The sequence below is a fragment of the Heliangelus exortis genome, chromosome 6 (assembly GCF_036169615.1).
Source record: "Heliangelus exortis chromosome 6, bHelExo1.hap1, whole genome shotgun sequence".
NCBI lineage: Eukaryota > Metazoa > Chordata > Aves > Apodiformes > Trochilidae > Heliangelus > Heliangelus exortis.
The window spans coordinates 2,275,063-2,294,944 of record NC_092427.1 but is presented as its reverse complement, the minus strand read 5'-3'; the positions used below and the strand labels follow the sequence as shown (position 1 = coordinate 2,294,944).

At 39.7% G+C, this 19,882-nt stretch overlaps 1 protein-coding gene across 12 annotated transcripts in view; it reads left to right on the top strand.

The window, feature by feature from the left end:
- MBD5 (methyl-CpG binding domain protein 5) overlaps window positions 1-19,882 on the top strand; it is a 137,269-nt gene that overhangs the window by 52,082 nt on the left and 65,305 nt on the right. For 11 of the 12 annotated variants that reach the window (XM_071746383.1, XM_071746381.1, XM_071746377.1 and 8 more), the window contains exon 2: window positions 83-180. The exons of the other annotated variant lie outside the window; for it this stretch is intronic. The gene's annotated coding sequence lies outside the window, so the exon portion shown is untranslated. The remainder of the gene's footprint in view (window positions 1-82; window positions 181-19,882) is intronic. 12 annotated transcript variants of the gene reach the window in all.

Here is a 19,882-nt window from a genome sequence, read left to right as displayed (position 1 = left end):
AAATAACATTAAAAAAAAAAAATACCCCAGTCTAGCTGCAGCTAACCTGCCTTACACACTGCTTGTTGGTGTTTTGCTTCAGATCCTTGTTGAGGATGGTGGTCATTGGAGATATAAATATTGAAGAATATCTCACTTACAGACAAGATCTTTGAATTCTGTTTCCTTCAGACAGCAAAGGTCAGTAAAATAATCTGTATTATGCATTTGTGTGTAAGTAATAAGTTATATAGGTTTTGATCTCCAAGATAACCAAAACTGCACAGGAGCTGAATTTCAGGAGCCTGACTACAATTTTAGAAGTGTTCACATTTTTAGTAAGTTTATTTATACCACTTCTGTGAGAAACAAGCTATATGGAAGGAGTTAATTTTCTTTTCCTCCTTTCAGTTACAAGAATGAGTCCTTAGCTTGTTTTTCTTCTGCATTTCATGGTATTCCTTCCTTTCTCACGAGTTTTGCAGAGTACAGATCATTTGCAGTGTCTGTGTGATACTGCTGAGAACCAGGAATAGCTCATGTGTTAAAAGCTGGAGAGTGGCTGGGTGTGGGGATTACTGCTCAAGAAGACAGAAGTTATGTGGAAAAGGAAGTAAAATAGTGGTCAGTTTGTTGCAGATTTCTGTAGAAGCTTAGAAATGTGACTTCTTAATTAAATATTAGAGACCCAAATCTGATATGCACTCTCTGCTGTTTATTTTAAATGTGTGGGCTTTTGGTCAAAAGAAATGTTAGATATGCAGGAGACTTTTGTTTGTATTACTTTTTCTATTTTGGAACTAACCGTATGAAAGACTCTAGGTAATACAGGAAGGATTTTTTCTGTTATGGAAATAGAGCTAATTTTCCCCACTCATTATCTGCTGTTAATTTAATGTGTGGCAGTATCTAAAAGTTAGTGATGATTATATGGCAGTAGATTTTTGGTTAGCTGTACAGCTCCTCTATGAGCAAACCAATTAAGATATAATTTCAGAACATAATTGAACTCCTAATGGGGCACTTTAATTCAATAGAAATTTACATATTTGCATTTCTTTGTTTGAGGAGACAGGACCAAAGTGAGGGTGCAGCTCCATTTTTGAACTTCTGCATACACCTTCACCCTAGACTTTTCAAAATGAAGCCTGTAAAATGCTGTTGAATAAGAGGGTGGCTGAGTTCAGGAATTAGCTACTTACTTCCCAAACATCAACTTTGAGTAGCTCTCATTATTTGAAGAATAAAAATTACTGTGCTTTAGGATGCTGTTCCCTCTTGAGGTTCTTCTCACCTGCAGCCTGGTGAGATGCAACACAGTGAAACCAGTTCTTGGAGAAAAGGTTTTTTTGGTGTTTGGAACCAACATTCTCCCTGTGGGCACGGCTGGGCAAGGTCTCATTCTGCAGATCTTTATAACTGACTTTTTTTCAAGCAACATGAACAGAAAATTCTCAGATCTTCATGGGTAGCACTCTTTGCTTTCTTGAGGTTTGTTTTTTTTCAGGCCAAGTTTAACTGGAAGGGCAGGCACACAGATATTCCAGTGTCTGTCACCATGGGCAGAGGACACTTGCAGAAGTGTCAGGGGTAACACAGCCCTGGGGCTGTGGGGTTTGGAATCAGTCTGGGTTTTCCCAGCTGATGCTGGAAGGGAACAGCAGGTGGGAAAGAGTTAAAAAGTGCAGCATGCATAACTGACTTACATGACCTAAAATAAGGAAACAAACAGTAGCTGTTTGCCAGAGGAGAAAGCTCAAGTTAAAGAAGAAATAAAGGCAGTTCTCTTTTTTTTTATTATTATTTTATTTTTTTTATTTTTCCCTTTTTTTCTTTTTTGACCCCCAAAACCAAGCCCTTTTTCATTTAAAACATAAACACGACGGAGCTGTGAGAGATCATTTATACCTCTGCCATGTTGAGGTTAAATTTTGGATTTTTGTTTTTTCTGTTGTGACTGTTTTCTTCAAGGATAGACCTTTGCTTGTGTATTTATTTGTTGTAAAATGGGGACCTACAACATTGAGTAAAGAGAAACCAAATGTTTGGGGGGAATAATTATCCGTATTTGTGTTAAGAAGGAACATTTTTGTTTGTGAGAAACTGGGACAGGGGGAGTATTTCTTTCTGTAAGGTTGGTGTTTTAGTGGTTATTTCCTTAAAGTTATAGTATATGCATGTGAATGAACCTCTACAAAACCCAGAAAAAACCATTCAGCTCTCATTCTCAGCATCTTAGCTCCTATTTTATGCTCTTTTTGCCCATCAATACTTAAATATTCACAGCTGTATAGGTGTGTGCAGACACTGTTTCTATTCCATTTGATCTATTTTTAAATGCAGGGGCTTTTTGTATTTAATACGCATTACTGTGCTTGCAGTCTAATACTTCAAAACCTCAGTGACCTTGGTTCACCCACTTGTACCTTGTACATTAGCATGCAGTCTTTAATTGTGTGATAACCTGCTCTTTTTTCTCCACAGAAGGCAATCCTTGCATTAACTAGGTGCTATTTAATCAGCATGCAGGTATCTAGGGTTTTTAATTGTACAGTGTGTGGCTCCAGATCTTCTGTACTGTATAATTTTCAAGCAAAATTAAGAATTTTGGCTTAATTTTTACTTTTAGCAACAGGTTTTTTCTAAGACCTTCTGACAAAACCCAATCTCTAAAGCCCAGTTTTTTAGTTGTAGGAGCTTTCCTTGCCAGCTCTTCAGACAGGCTGCTGGAGTTTGTAAACTTTTTTAAGTAGTTTTGGAGCTGGGGTCATGGCTCCATAAAGATTCTTCCAAGGCAGTTTTTGGAGCTGGGGTGATGGCTCCATAAAGATTCTTCCAAGGCAGTAAAATCAAGAGCAGTGCTCTTCCTTTAGGCCAGAGGAACTGAAAGGACTGTTGGCTTAGGTGTCTTTTTTTTTTTTAAGTCATTGTTTCATTCTTGGTTCTCAGTTTCACATCCAGCCATTCTTTACTTGTAGGTCCTCACATGTCTCATGTCCTGCACCTCTGTTTTCATTCTCCCTCATCCAAGGAATTCCTGATGCCAGACAGTACCTATTCCAATTCCATGATCCCTTCTCACACAGTACCACTCTTCCCTTTTTTCATTTACTCTCCAGTTCTCTTCCTACTCCAGATTTGCACCCTTTTTCCTCAGGGTGAGCCTGCACAGATGGGGACTGAAGGTTGCACATCTTTTCTCTCCATGCTCTGAGTCAGCTTGGGTACCACAGCCTTGGAGCTACTTGGGTACATGGTGGGGAAAAGTTTTGGAGGAGCCAAGTCTGCCTCTGCCCTGCTGGGAATGTTAAACACACCCAAAATGCAAAACTCAGCATTCTGCCAAGTGCTGTCCCTGCTATAGTGCCCATCTACATGGAAGGTTTGCATTTCCATTCCAGTTGGGAATTCCTGGGTATTTTTAGGAGGCAAATAGTAGTTGTAGCATGAACACTGCAGATCCATAAACTGAGGTGGCTCTGACTGATTTGTTCTGTTTATTTCAGCACATGAAAGAGACCAGAACAAGACAAATCCTCATAGTATTTTTTTCTTGTTAATCCTATAGAAGGGTGCAAAAATATTACCAGAGGAATGCAGCATGAATAAAATAGGAAACTGGTTGTGCAAATTTCAGGAGGATGAGTAATGTTTACATCTATTGGTTGTGTTTTACCTTTTTTATCAGGGCATGGCAAATTCTAGTAGCTGGGTAGAATTCTATACTGTGCAATAAAATGATGGACATGTTCAGTTCCTTCTGCCATCTCCAGCTGCAAGCCACGTAGTCTGAGAACTTTCTGCCTAATTCTGGGACTCATGATCCATCCCAGCAGCAGCTCAGGCCCCTCACTACCCAAATTTCAGAATTTATAAGGCTGTTTAATTACACTGAAGTGCCTGACACATGACTTGATGCTTCTCTAAATAATTTGTCTTCAAACTGTGTCCTTGCTGATGTTTTGATTGTAGCTCTTCTAAGACAGGGAAGGAGCACTCTCGTGTTGCATCATTTTTTCTCTGTAGAGCAGTCTGCAGTCTGGATTGATGGACAATTTTTCCTCAATTGTCATTAAAACCAAAGAGCCCAATTGTCTTTTTTTGAAGCTCTAATGTTTTTTTCTGAGAACGGTCAATTCTCTGTCTCTCTCTCATCTTTTCCTCTGAAAGGGTTTTTGTGAAATCCCAAGTTACTTTCTCTAATGCAAGATTCTACCTCTTTAAATTTAATAAAAAGAAACCTGCTTAATTGGAAAGTTACTTCCACAGAAATTATTTAAAGAATTTTGACCAAAAAAAGAATTCCTATAGTGCTCTACAATATCACTGCTTTTAGGTACATTTTTAAGCCAAATTTTAGAGTGTATTTTAAATATAACAGATTTGATAGGTCAATTTTCTGCCTTAGCAGAAAATTTTATCTCTTCTACCAGATTTTTCACATTTCAGCAGAGCAAGAAGTTTATTTTCAGTGCTCCCCACTTCTTTTCCAGCTGGTCTTTTGAAATAATGTTCAAATAAAATACAGGCTGATGTATTGGACTTCTTCTGGAAGCAGATATTCTAAATAAATATTGCAAAGTATGAGGGCTTCCTATTTTGAAATGTGGGGACAGTGGGCACCCTTAACAGAAGTAAATACCCCCAAGGCTTCTTTATTGTTATCAGATTAATCAAGCTCAGTGGTTTAATTGTAATTTCAAAGTTAAATATTTAATAACTCAAAATGTTCCAATACTGAAGTGTATCTGTCTTTAGTAACATTGTAACAAAACTGTTAAAATTCATCTTTTTTAATGTATAATTTTTCTTAGTGAAGAACTAAATCTTTCTGATTTAGTTGCCTATGGGTTGGCTTCATAAAATCACAGTAACCTGGGTAACTCCAGACAGTTTTGGGGTTTTTTATTTTTTCAGACTGTGATGTTACAAAGTTTGGCAAATACCCCACCTTCTGTTTCAAGAAATTTCAGTGAAGTAAAAGCTACATCATATTTGGTTTTCCTTAAAGAACAATGGATTATCAAGAACAGATAAGAGCTACCCTCATTATCTGTTAATTACACAAAATATTTAAAGGAAGAAGTAGTGAGTTATGCAGTATCTAAGATAAACTGAGTTATTGTTTTCTGTTGTAACACCAAACTGAGATATTCAAATTTTGTTTTCATAACTCCTACTGAAAAAACAGTGCCCTCAAAGGAAGCTGAAGGGCAGCTGGTAATGAAAACCTAGGAAACCATTATTTCTCTGTACATGATTGTGGCCTGAAAACTTGTGGTGGTGGCTTTTTTCCATTTACTATTTTATTTTGTTTGTTTATTCCCCTTTCCTTAACCATTTCAATAGACTTTCACCATGCTAGTGGGCCTCCAAGGATGTGAATTCCTAAGTAGAGTGAAAATACATTAAAAAAGAGATGTTTGTGCTGTGGTTCCTCAGCAAGGGATGGGATTGGGTGAATGAAATGGGTGCTGGGGACTCTGGGCACTTGGTGCCTGTCCCACATCCAGGTGTCCCCCCAGCACAGACCTAACCAAGCTGGGCTTTCTTCCTCTTTCCTCATTGTAATGTGCAGGGAAAAGGCACAGGAGCTTCCCTGGGCTCTGTGTGGAGCTCTTTGTTGGAGTCCTCTCCAGTTAAGCAAAAAATCAGCTCTCTAAAAGGGGGTGGTGGGAAGGGATGAATTCGTGGTCCTTTCAGAGCTCTGGTGTGTAGTTGGCACATCCCACTTGGATCACATCTGATCTGGCCTTCTCCCACCAGGAACTGCAGCTTCAAGGTTCTAAGTGTAGCCACAACAGCCAAGAGCTGTGAAATGAAACCAATTCTTGCTCTCATTGGTGTTTTTTGGGACCTGGGAGTCTGGATTGCCAGGAAGGTGACCATGAGCCAGCAGTGTGCCCAGGTGGCCAAGAAGGCCAATGGCATCCTGGGCTGGCTCAGGAACAGCGTGGCCAGCAGGTCCAGGGAAGGGATTCTGCCCCTGTGCTCAGCCCTGGGGAGGCCACAGCTTGAGTCCTGTGTCCAGTTCTGGGCCCCTCAGCTCAGGAAGGAGATTGAGGTGCTGGAGCAGGTCCAGAGAAGAGCAAGGAGGCTGGGAAGGGATCCAGCACAAGTCCTGTGAGGAAGGGCTGAGGGAGCTGGGGGTGTTGAGGCTGGAGAAGAGGAGGCTCAGGGGAGACCTCATCACTCTCTCCAACTCCCTGAAAGGAGGTTGGAGCCAGGGGGGGGGTTGGGCTCTTTTCCCAGGCAACTCTCAGCAAGACAAGAGGGCACAAGAGGTCTCAAGTTGTGCCAGGGGAGGTTTAGGTTGGACATGAGAAAGAATTTCTTTCTGGAGAGGGTGCTCAGGCATTGGAATGGGCTGCCCAGGGAAGGGGTGGATTCTCCATCCCTGGAGATATTTCAAAAGAGCCTGGATGTGGCACTCAGTGCCATGGGCTGGGAACCACGGGGGGAGTGGAGCAAGGGTTGGACTTGATGAGCTCTGAGCTCCCTTCCAACCCAGCCCATTCTAGGATTCTATGATTTATCTTTAAACAAGACATTGTCATTTTTCACTTTCTGAACTGGCTTCTGTCAACTTCTCTCTGCTGCAAGGAAGTCCTTACCCCAGTTATTTCCTGCCAGTCCAGCTCCCTGAATCTCAGACATCTTTGTCTTTTCTCCTAGAAGGATCCAAGTTCAGTGAAACATTTTTAAATTAAAACCAATGCTTTTAAATTCAATCTCACACAAAGTTTCTGAAGAAAAGAGCCACTCTTCCTCTGGAAACCTGTGGTGATACTGTCACTGAAAACAGAATGTTTATTTTTTTCCCACATTCCTGTAAAATACTAAAAAGAGGGAAGATTTTTTTACCAAGATGGATCAGTAATTGTCACACCTAGTCTCCCAGACCAAGGTTAGATCAAATAAATTTATTTTTTATTCTGTCTTCAGTGTATGGAAGCTTGTATGTACCATTTTGGGAGGGGAGGCAAGAATACTTGAGCTTAGGAGAAGAACAGGTGAACTCAACTTTCCATTTGAAAGCTACCGTGAAAAGTTAAGGTCTCTCATGTTTTTTTGTCATCTCCATCCATATGCTGAGTCACTAATACAGGACAAAAATCTCAGCATCAATTTTCCAAAGTGTAATGTCTTTAAGAAACATTATTTACATGTTAGAAAACAAAATGCTATTCTTCTTATACTGCATAGATGGAAATGTTCAGTGTTGAATTTTTGGTGATTTAATAGTAGTTTATGAGAATTCTCACTAACTTACTGTCCTGACAAAGGGAATAGGAAGTGGAGAAAGAAACCCAGGTGCAGGTTTACCCTAAGTAAAAGCAGAACAACAAAACCTGTATAATTTATATTACAAATTTTATTTATATAAATACATATTTGTAAGTATAAATAAATACAGATAATTTATTTTAATCTATATAATAAGTCTGTATTTATTATACAGATAATAAATATTATCTGTATTATGATGTATATCATGTCACTTAAATGATTCTGACAGGGTTTTGTTTATGCCACTAATTCTTGTTTGGAAGTTCTATACAATTCCTGGTGCAGACATTTCTGTTGGTTCAGGTATATATCTTTTTCCCTTTAATTTTCTTTTTCCAGCACTGTTTGAGTGACAGCAAGTGACATTTTCCTAGGATAGATTCTGTAGGCAAATGAACAGTTGACAGTAGGCATAATGGCAGCCAGGAATAGTCTGACATGTAGGTGTTCTGACTGGAAGATTCTCTTTGTGTTGAATGAAGTTCTCATGTAGTAGCTTTCAGTTTATATTGTATTCCCATAGTATAGAATTAAATATATACCCATGACACATAAGCTTCAGGTGGGTTTTTAACACAATTTCAGCTCTGGAAGAAGAAACAGTGCTATAAGTCTGAAAGGAAATTCAACATTGGTTGAAGTCCTTTTGCATTCTGTAGGTGGAAAGAAGTGATGTCTCCTCCAGAGTGGACACAACATCTCTGTACTTAGTTAAGATCAACAGAGTAAATGTCCTGATTTTTTTAGGCAGTGAAGGAAAGCATTTGGTTGTTAGTTACATACCAACTTTGGGCCTCTCCATGGACTTACAAAGCCCAAGTGAAAAAAAAGTTTGAATTCAAGCACTTGAAAATTGAATTGAAATTTGAAAATTGAAAATTCAAGCAATTTTGGTAAAGTTTTTGAGTACTTTGTGTGCAGTGTGAAATTTCACAGCTGGAGAAAGTAAGAGAACTCCATGAAACCTCAGGGGCAGGATTGCTGTTAACTTCCAGAAAATGAGATAACTGCTGCTAACCATGATGGATTCAGCATTAACTTAGGTGATACCAATGTATTTTTTTTGTCTCTACAGAAGATGGAACATTAAATCCTTTTGCTCCAATATCATTCTGCTGTACAGTGTCAAAATCTGAGCAAACTGTCTTTTAACTGTTAGATCAGGAGAAATTTATTCACATGCTTTGGCCAGGTTAATACTTGTGAAAATTGGTTGTAATCTTTGGAAAACAATTATTTGGAAGCAGTGATGCTGGAGAAAAGTGCTGTTGTTTCTATAAAGAGGGATTTTAAAACCTATTTTAAGTTCATTCATATTAACAAACCTTCAGCATGTCTCCCTTCCAGTGCAAGTCAGCAGCTCACTGGCTTAGAGGATATTACAGTAAAAATGCCATGTACCAATATTTAGCTGATTTCCCCATCTGTCAGGAGTAATATTAAGACTGTGGAGAGATCCTTATCTGCATACCTGAAATCTGTGTCAGTGTAACATTCAGTGGTTACTTCCAAGTGTGTTTCCATAATTCTCTTGGGTTTGTCTGTTTGCTTCCTGCTTAAGACTTTTTTTCTAATTTTTTCTAATACCTTCTCCATGGAAATTATTTTGAAGTAGTAGTACATATTAAAAAATGACAATTTCCACGTTGGTTTTGTTATGAAGTGGTGGTACATGTACAAAAATGAGCATTTTCACATCATTTTTTTTAAAACTGGGTTTTGTTGGCCACCTAAAATTTAAAATACACTTAAGGTCTTTTAAAATAGGTATGCTATTTCAAATGACAAAACAAATTCCCTTTTTCTCTACTTGTTTAAGAGGGTGGGAGTACCATCCTAAAGATGCCTATTTTTTTAGTCCCTTTTCTTCAAGAAAATAAAAGAGAACAGCTTTGTTTTCACCATGCGAGCAGAATATTGACGTTCTGAGTGGTGACTATTTTTGCCCTCCTAGGACATACAAGTCTTTCTAGGTTCTTGTTAGCAAAATGGGTCACTGATTTTGGGTGATCTTACCAAAAAGCTTGTCATTTCCAGCTTAACTGAAGCTGCATGTCCACACGACAGGTCACTGCTTTGACACAAATGTTTGGGAATGAGGTTCAGTGCCCTCGGATGAGGTTGTCACAACTGTCCCATCCAAACACATAAAATCACACATTCTCTGTGAATAATTTTGATTTGGACTCCAGGAATGCAGAGCTCAGATGGAGACAGTAAAAAAAAAAAAAAAAAATAGTTTATGATGAGAAATGAAGCAGCTTGGCTGCAGCTGCAGGGAGGGGGTAGGGACCAAGCTGCTGAGACCCAAGCTTTGAGGTCCAGAGATCCCAGACCACCCACCACATCAGGTGGAGGATGTTTGGGAAGCAGGGTGAAGAGAGTGTTTCCCATAGCTGCTGCCTCTTCCCCTGGTGAAGCAGCCTCTGCAAAAGCATGCATAATGCACAAAGTTGCATTTAAGTACTTTTGCAAAAGAGCAAAGTGCAGCTGATCAATGAGAAAATGCTTTCAAACTAGAAATATGTGTTGTAAAAGCATTTCTTTGAGTGAAGGTGGGAGTGGTTGGTGCCTTCAATTGACATGGATTCCTTGGTTGAGTCTTCCATCTTTATATCTAGTGTTCATTTTACTTTCCTGCCCAAGACAGGTCTTCTTGGGTTTTGGTTTTTGTTGCTGTGTTGGGTTTTTTCTAGGCATGTAAAGGAAAGGGAAGGATTTCAAAACCTGAAGGCCAGAGGTATCCACAGTGCCTCTTTTCTGGCTTCCTTCAGCAAGCAGACTCACTTCTCCAGAACCTGGATTAAAACTTGCCAATTCAAAAGTTACCTGATCTTGTTTCAAAGCCTGGAATTGATAGTCAGCTCACCATTTCACCTATTTCCCTATCCATATTAGTCAGAAATAGCTTTTTAAATAAAATTAACATCAACCTACCTTTTATCTGGAAGGACTTCAATATTTTCTCTTTCTTCACTGCTGTCTTTAATAACCATGTTGTTGCCTCTTGCTGTTCTAGCCTGATCCTTTCTTCATCTCCCTTAGCTGTGCACATGCTTGGGCATTTTCTTGCACAATTTGCAAGAAGGAAAAATTATGACAGTTGGGAAAAGTTGGTGAAAGGCATTTGTGTGAAAATGATCTGCCCAGCCATGTGCAAAGCAGCCCAGCCTGGCAGACTTTTGCTGTGGCTTCTCTAGGATAAAATTGATCCATAGGTGACCAAGTTCAGAGCTATACTTGACATGCCTTATTGCCTTAGCCCCTAAAGTGCTGATAAGAAACAATGTGGTAGATGTTAAATAGAATTTAAGGTTTTTTAGAGGCTGCAGCATTTGTTATGGCTAGTGCATTCCTAAATATATAGTGAAACACAAAATTCCCTGATAGGGAAAAATTGCATTGCTGTATATTTAGAGCCTACACTCCAGGTACAGACTTGGGCAGAATCCCTTTTTTCTGTCCTTTCCCATTATTGAGCTCTTTCTGAGGAGCAGCTAAAGCCATAATAAGTGACTTTTGGATTCAATTCAGGGGGATTACATTTTTGACTAGAAGGAAAGAAGGGTCTGACTTCCTCCTCCATGATCAATTCCTCAATCCAGAACTAAGTATATAAGAAGCTAAAGCCAGTTTAGCCTCTCAGCCTGGAAACTGAGCTCAGAGGCACTGTGAGCAAGTGGACTGAAGGAAAGGGAGGTAAGGAGAGGTGACAGGGGTCTGTGGGCTCTTCCTTAGGTGTTGGGATAGCAGGACTACCTTCCTTAGACTAAGTTCCAGCTCAGATTCATCTAATATTTACAATAATGGGATGTATTCATGCAAGGGGAGGGGGAAAAAATATATAAAATATCTACTGGACTGACACAACAGTAATTTACAACAGTAAATATTAGGTAGGTATATTCTACCTAAATTATTTAGGTAGAAATTCATGAAACTTGAATCTGGGATTGAACTTCTTAGCATTGATCTAAGTGTGGTGATTTAGTGATGAATAGAAGGTGATTTTCAAAGCAGATGGGTTTGAGGATACAAACAGTGTTCACACACAATTACTGGATCTGAGTTAGGTTTTGGCTCTGTGAAAATTGATGGCAGAGCTGGAAAACATTTCAGTTCAGAAGGTACAAAGTTGTATTGATTGGAGTGTGTTGCATTGCTACCTTCTGGACCTGGGCCTTCTTTTGGGTTTGACACATTTAAGTATTTTTACAGCCTGTTTTGTAAAATGAGGTCCAGCCTACAGATTCTGTATCAGTTAATTTTTTTTTTTCTGTCCTTGAACTCATCTAATATGTTGTCCCATCTGAACACTGTCCATTGGCATCTTCAAGGCAGGCAGTCTGAATGCTGAAACCATCTCTGTCATTCATTTCCATGATTCTTTTGCTGTAATAAAAGGTAAAAAGTAAAGATTTTGGAGTAGTATTGAAGCTGCTTCTAATGAGGTTTGTTTGTAAAGATTTTCTAGAGAAAATAAACATGTTTTGTTGTGGGGATTTTGATAGATACTTCCATAACTTCTGCAACTTGTTGATTGAAGTTCAGTAGATTACTTGATTTAGGGTTTGGCCTACAAATGTAAATGGTGGAGTAACCTCTGACACATCTGGAATTGTCTAAATTTACTTTTTTCATGTCCTCCTCAAAGTTTCCTCCCTGTACCTGCTGAAGAGGCTCTCCAGAAACTGATACTTGACCATGCATTTGCCCACCTGAGATCTTTAAAGACCCCCCAGTCCTTTTCCCCAGGGTCCTTGGGAATGTGTTTTCAGGTGTGTTCCCCTTCCTTCTCTTCATAACCTGCTTCTTCCTGAGCAGTTGTACCTATGGAGAACATCCCCTCAGCCTCTCCTTCTCCACTGCACTTCAAGGCTTGGCAGTAAAACAAAATACTGCAGTACTTCTGAGACCCTGAGAATGCTGAGTGGCTGCTTACTAGACTTGGAAGCAAAAGAGTACAATAAAAACCCAAGCCTAAGCTGTGCTTCTAAAGAAAATATGCTAAAATAACTAAAAGTGTGCTACACCTTCAAGGCAGCCTTTGAACATGAGAAGAACTTGCATTTTATCTAATTTTCACTTGCTTCACCCTCAAATACATGATCTTGGTGGAGTTTCAAATGCAAATGGGGGTGATCTCTAGAGCCTATGTGCTTTTTACCTTTCTCATTTCATCACTGCTTAATATAGAATGGTGGGGTTAGCTGTCTGCCTAATTAGGTTGATTTATTTTTATTTTTTTTTTAACACTCAGCATTCGTTAGATATCAGAAATGGTATCTTTAGCTCTATTTTGATGGGAGTACAGGAGCTGAGGCCTTTGGTCAGTCCTTTTCAGGAATCAAACTGTTTCTTAAAGCTGTTGATGTCACAGTGGTTCCTGCCTACAAGTCAAAAAAATGTTTTTCAGAGATTTGGGATGTGGGAGCAGAGCTTGCCTGCACTTCTGTTAATTGACTCTGATCTGTAGAGGTGCCAAAAAGAATTTTTTAAAGTCCTGAGGAGTCACCAGAAGAAGATTTCCTTTCTGTGTGAAGTACTGTTGGGACATTCCAGTAGTGTTGTGGTGAGGATGGTGTTAGGTAGGACATCAACACTTGCATGGGGTGGGCAGTGTTCCCAATGCTTTGAGTCCCAGCTTATCCTGAGTTTTTGGCAGAAACCTTAATTTTCCCTCGTGGAAAGTTGTCAGTGTGGGTCTGGGGGCAGAGAAAACAGAGTAAACCAGTGTGGGAAAAGTTGTACTCTGTAGGGTTTTTAAAAAACACCTGAGTTTGCTGCATTGCTTCCAGAATTAAACCTGATAGCTGGGAAGTTCTTCCCATTAAAGGTTGGATGTCTCAGCAGTGGGGTTGTGCAAGGGAGAGTTGGAGAGGCAGGAGGAAACATCACATCTGGGCTGCAGGAAGGACATGGAATGGTTCCTGCACAGGAGGAGCAGCACATGGGGAGTTTTGCATAATATATGGGATGCTCAAGCAAGGTAATTACTGATGACTAAGTGAGAAGTGAGACTTCCAGCTCATTTTGCACAGTTTGAAGGATTGTTTCCTATGCTAAGGTAGGCAGGGCTGGCAGCAAGGAGAGCAGCAGGAGGTGAGGAGCACAGAGGAATGGGATGGATTACAGAGGCACTTAGAAAATATTTTGCCTTAACATTATAGGCTGTTGGTTCTTGTTGCTTTTGTAATGTCATCCTGCTTTTTCATTTTGTAACCTATTTACACTTAATGTGTTTCTGTTGAAATGAGATTAACGTTCCAGAAAGAGATCTGGTAACTGTTAGCATGCACCTGAGCACTAGTACCACTGTACTAAAATAACATAGAAAAAAACCCCAATAAAAATAGAAATTGGAAGAATATGTTTAGCATCACTGTTCAAACCAAAAGATAAAAAATAAATGGGATGCCTGGTCCTTTTTGTCCCCTCTCAAGAACAAAAGCTGCAGCCAGAGTAATGTTGTGTATCTCTGCTGCTTTATTAAATCCAAAAATATAATAAGTTCTTAATAAAACAAAAGGCAATTCCGAGAATGTATGAGTTGATAATTAGAAAACAAACAAACAAACAAAAAAAGCTCCTGCTGAACAGCATCGTGCACCTGGGGTTGCACAGACATGCTAAGAACAGGTCCTCAATGCAGTCCCACAACCTTCTGTGTGCTCTGAGGCATAGGAACTGCTGGGAAATCCTGTGAATCCTTAGGGAAAACAGAGGAGAGATGTCCTTAGGGGCTGGGAGAAAGCAGTGAGTCCCTGTGATCTGTTTTTCAGTGATTTGAGAGAAAGAAAAAGTCACTTTAGTATCTCGTGGAAAGAGAAGATGAGCCTTGTTCTTGGATGCTGGAAATCAAGTGGTTAATAGTACAAGAAACCTTTCTGGCTCTGTTATAAACCTTGCACAGTTAAACTTGGCAATTTCACATCAGCTGTCCCAGGAAATCAACACTGGTTTTAAATGCCTGCAGTCCAGGTTAACTTCAGGTGCTAGAAAGGAAAAAAATCAACTTGATAGGTTTCACAGTTGATCATTGTGCTGAAGTGCTACCCTTGTACATCACTGAATAACTTTCTCATTCATAGAAGAGTTACTGTTTGTGAATTTAGATATTTGCAAGAATACAAAATACCTGAAATCCTGGATTCCTTGCTAAGCTTGAAGTGTTACAGTTACTAAACTGCAACCTGATGTATTGCTGTTTGGTTTAACCTGAGATGATTCCATGAATGTCAAATAACATAATGCTGAGGATATTAAAAATTCATGCAGAACATGATGCCAGCATGTGTGACCTCAACTCCAGAGCAGCATAATGTGTTAAATTATCTTGCTATAGTTCCAAAAAGCTTCATGGATTAAGTTTTTTTTTTTTCAAGTGCTACTTTGCAACAGTGGGAAATAAAAAAATTGAAAATTCTACTTCATCAGCTTTTTGGTTTACCTCAGCTTCTCAGAACTCCCATGTTCTCTAATCTCTAAGTGTGATAGCCCTGCCTGTGTCTGTAGTCATTTTGGGCAGAGAAAAATCTTTGCTTTGAAGGTGTTTTGGATCTACTTCTCAGTATGACTCTTGACACCTCGTTGCATACATGGCAGTCCCCAAGTCATCTTCTCTTGCTGATTGCACAAAAATCTCAAAGCAGAGACTAAAATAAATTTATATTCCCCTTACTGGGTTTTTTTGTGTTAAGTCTACTCCTAAATGGCATCTGGAAAGCATGCTACAGAAATGCTTTTCTACCAAACATATTGGTAAAATATATCCAGAGATGCTAAAATTGTAAAGTTCAGGATTTTTGGGGGGTTGATGAGTTTAGAAAACCAGTTTGAAATCTGATGGCTTTGAAAGACTTGAGCTCTTTTAACCCTTATAAGTAAATTTCCATGTTTTCATCTTTGCAGCCTGGGCAGGGGGGGGCCAGGCTACCACCCCATGCAGAATTGCAACAAAGTTGGAGTTTGCTGTGGGATTTGTCTTTGCACCGAGGCAATAAATAGAATTGGTAAAGTAGAAAGGATAGTTTACTGCCAAATTAACTCTGCCACAAAATTCTGTGGTTACAGCAGGTGAAAGAAATCCTGATGTGAAATACTTTGGTACCTGGGTGGGACACTGTTCTTGATCATAATATGAGGAATGCTGAGGTCCAGTATTATTATTATTATTATTATTATTATTATTATTATTATTATTATTATTATTATTATTATTATTATTATTATATATAATTATATATGTACAGGTGAACTCATACATTCTGTATTTAAGGCTTCTTTGGAAGAATAAACACAAAGTCTACTTAAAGGAAAAAAAAAAAAACAAACTTGTTTCAAACTGCTGAGTATTATCTGTTGCCAGAAATACTTAAAGGTACTGAAGTACAAACTTTTTCCCCCCCACTGTGTACTTAGTTGGGCTGACTTACAGCAGTTACAGACAAATTATTTGACTGTTCCCATGTCCTACAGTTTTGTCTGTGTTTTAGGATGGAGTCTTACCTTGAATAAAGCTTTGTAGCCAAGCCCTGGTAGATAAGATGCAGCTGCATGAGTAGATTCTTAGTTCTGGCAGTTTAGCAGAGGATGTGTTGATAGGCAACACAAACCACATGCACTCTTCTGCATTATTTGTTTTTTGAAGTATCAGGACCCCTAGTTTAAAATTTCTAACTCAGTAATTTCACTTAGTAGTAGCTAACTCTTACTTGTGTGAGCTTCTGCAGCATTATGACTTTTAGTAATATTCATAATGTGTATCTTGGCTTGGTTTGACATTTCCTATTACAACAACACATTTGGATGCTGCTTTTAATAATCCTTGTGTTGCTTCTTTGAAAATACATCAGGCTTTCTCTCCAACTCTCCTCTGAGACTTTTGGTGTGTGTGTAAGGTCAGACACTTTCTGTAGCACCACATCTTCTAATGAGAGACCTCTTCCTAGAAGTATTCAAGAACATAACCCTCAAAAAAAATTGTGGCTACTGGGAGTTGAGGAAAGGCTTGAACATTCTTATTTGTACCTGCTCACACAGGATGGCAAGAAGATTAATTGATATATTCCTCAATTAATATGTTATGAGACTACTAGAAACTTTGGATGCCAAAGAGCAAAAAACACTTTCAGCTTTTTTAATTCTTATCACTGAAATTGAGTTGCTAATTTAGTCTCTCTCACTGAAGACATTCTTACCTGTTTTTCAGGCTATCTGGATATTATTAAGGAATTATTCTATTATTAAGAAAAAATTCTTTTTGCCCGAATTTTAATTGTTTCCATCTGTTCTCTGAAATTTAGCAGTAGCTAAAATTAGTTATTTCCTAAGGCACTATGCACATTGCTGTTGCACACAGTAGCTTCATTTTCTGTCTTTTATTTTATGGCCATGGTTTCACTGACATCCTCTTACCCTGAGACTCAGAGTCTCTAATTCCTCAACTGAAGGTCCCATTCATCACACTTGTTGATCATCTTGTTACTCCAGAGTGGTGGGAAAGGAGGAGAATTTTAACCTGTGGTTTTAGATCCTAACTTTTGTGCCAAAAAAAAAATTGGGACAGCTCTGTACTTGCACCCCCAGGGATTCTTTGCATCTGCAGTTGCTTCTGCCCATGGGTGCAGGCAGCTGGCAGATCAGGCAGTCCCAGGAGCTGGACCTGGCTTATTCAGTGCCAGAATAAGGCACTGAGAACTGCTTCCAAAAAAAACTGGGGCTGTGTACCCTTCCAGCTGTCAAAATTTTATGGTAAGGTGAAGATGTGCTTGGGTCCAGCTCCCCAGTAGCATCTCAGCACTGGGTGTGAATAGAAATGATTTTATCCACCCGATTAGTAGTTGCCAGGGGATCTGATTGTCCCATCAATTTCAATCTAGCTTAATTCAGTAGGAATTTCAAGTTTTTCTCCTTGAATGGATGTCTTGGTACTTTCTATGGGAAATGAAGTCTGTCCTCTGGAAGCTCCCATTAATCCCTTCCTCCCAGCTGCCTTACTTTTCACTTAGAAATGTTTTCCAGTACAGAAGAAGAAACAAAAGCTTGCTACCAAATAGTAAGGCTGTGCTGCTATTACACTTATATTTTTTATCATTAAATTCAGATCACTTGCAGGGCAATTGGAAGTGTTTAAAGTCTTGTTAACGACTGGAGGCCTTCAACACTTTGTCTTTTCTGTTGTGTATCAGGATTTTATTTGGCTTGAAGGTTGTTTTCTTTTTGGTGGCGGAGAAAATTTTTCAGTAAAATCTTGTAATAAAACCCCAAACTTTAATGAAGTTGTCTGTTGGCTGCTACTAAAAGCCTTGTTCCCAAACCCTTTTTCTCTGGGTGCTCTGCTGCTGTGAAAAGCTGGCTAACAGGGAGCCAACAAAATTCATATTTTAGCTGCTCTAAAGCGTGAAACACTTCTCTTGATCTGTGTGTGACAGCATTAATACAACCATTCATTGAATTGCTTCCCAAAAAACATGCTAGAAGCAAGAAACCTAATGCACTTCATATTTTAAATTTGTGTTGTAGATTCTGGAGTGTAACAAACTTAGAAAGTTAAATATGTAATTATTTTTTGAAGGCTGTGGTGGTGTTGCAATAGGTTTCTGTCTTGAATTCTTTAACAGATGGGTATTTAACTTTTAAAAATCTGGGTTTTACCCATTCCTGTTGCAGATTTACAGTCAAGCACTGTGGCAACTCTAAATGCTTGTTTTTATTGTCCCTTCTTTTTCCTGTCCAATAGTGCTTATAGAGAAGATGCAGAATAAAAAGAAAATTGCATCTAGGTCTAAGTTTTGAGGGGTGGGCTGTGTGGGTGAATTGCTCAGTGTAAAAACAACATCAAATTTTGTCAAATAAAAGTTACCACTTCTGTTTTGCATAATGAAGGGTACAAACCAAAGCCATAAACCAGTTGCATACCCCTGTCCACTCATCATTCCTGAGCCTGCAGAATTCTGTATTGCCAAGTACCCCATTCAAATGGGAGTTGGGTGATAGGAGTTGTTATCCTGTACAAATAATAATTAAGTAAAGAACTAAAGCTAAAAATCAGTCAATCAGCTGGCTTGGAGTGTGGAGGTAACAGTAGCCATTTATGTGATGGTCTGGGAATGACTTTTCTTTTTTTTCCTGGGCAATTAAGAGCTGTGTAGCAGAGGTTCTTCTTGCCTCCCTGGTAGCTTTACACCAAGGCATTGGGCAGATGCTGAGGGCATGCTTGAATATCTTGGTTAGGATATTGAGCTAAGTATCAGAATCTAATTAACTTCCTGCCATCAGATGATTCTTGTGATCAGCTTGCTGTAGGAGATGTTTAATGTCATGCTTTGTCTCTGTCAGCTGGAGCTAATACTGCCATCATCATCACTGAATTTGATTTATATATATTTTTATTTATTTATTTATTTTTTAAACTTTTTTTTCCCAATTGCAAGCACTGCCAGAAAGCCAGGCTGGGCTGGTGGGGTAGAAAACACTACCCATGTCCATGTCCCAAGGAATCCTACCTGCTACCATCCTAAAATTCATTCATTAATACTTAGACCCTTGCTGGATGGAGCAGGGTGGCATCCTGCTTTGGGAAATACCCTTGGGTTTGGTCCTCCTGAGGTTTTTTTGATGTCAGGAAATCAGAGCAGTGACCCAGGCCATCAGCCAGCGAGACCTTGGTGGGTTGTGTGGTCACTGGCTTGGAAATATTCTTGTGTGACTGAAATGGTTCTTCTAGGAAGGGGTTGGTGATGTTGATGGAGAGATGGATGTGTCTGTGGCCAGGGGAAAGTGGTGGGAATGCTGAGAGCCAGCCTGGAAAGAAACAGAGAGGAGGTGTGGGTTAAGATAACCCTCCTCAGCTTTGCTTCACATGCACAAACTGCCAGCTGACATGTTTGTCTGTTTTTGAGGTTTTTAACTGAAATCCTTCTGTCCCATCACTTGCTTAAAGTGACCTCTGACCACAGCCCTCAGTGATGTTCTCCCCCTGCTTACAGCTCTCTGGAGTTGGCTCTAACATCATCCACAGCCTCCCTGGAGGAAGGTGCATGGTTTCCTCATTCTGTTTCCCTGAAGTGGGGCAGGGTTGAGGAAGTGCACTGGGAGAAGTTTTCCCCTGACCAGACTCCCCAGAGAGATACTAAAGAAATTGAGAATGATATCTGGGGGATAAGAAGCAAAACAGAGAGTTCAGCTGGGGTCCCAGGGAGATGTGTTGAGGAGAAGGCTGAATCAGAGGATGAGGAAGAGCTTCAGGACTGTAGTAATGCAGGTTGGCTGCTTGATACATGAGGGGATTGGATCCATGAGGAAAAACTGGGGGGGATTGGATCCCTGAGGAAAAACTGGGGGGGATTGGATCCATGAGGAAAAACGTGGCGAGGAGAGGGGAAGGTGGAGGAGTTGTTGGTGAGAGTGCAGGAACCAACTTCCAAAAAAAGCCCTGAAGGCATCACAGCTGCTTCTGCCAGAGGGGGAGAAGAGACAAGCAGGAGGATTTGTTTCACTCCTCTGCCTGAAACAAATCAGAGGACCTGAGGTGAACCCCCCCAGCTCCATGACTTCTCTAGACAGCCCTTTATCCCAGCCTCAGGAGCGTGGCTTTCCTTCCCCATCCAGC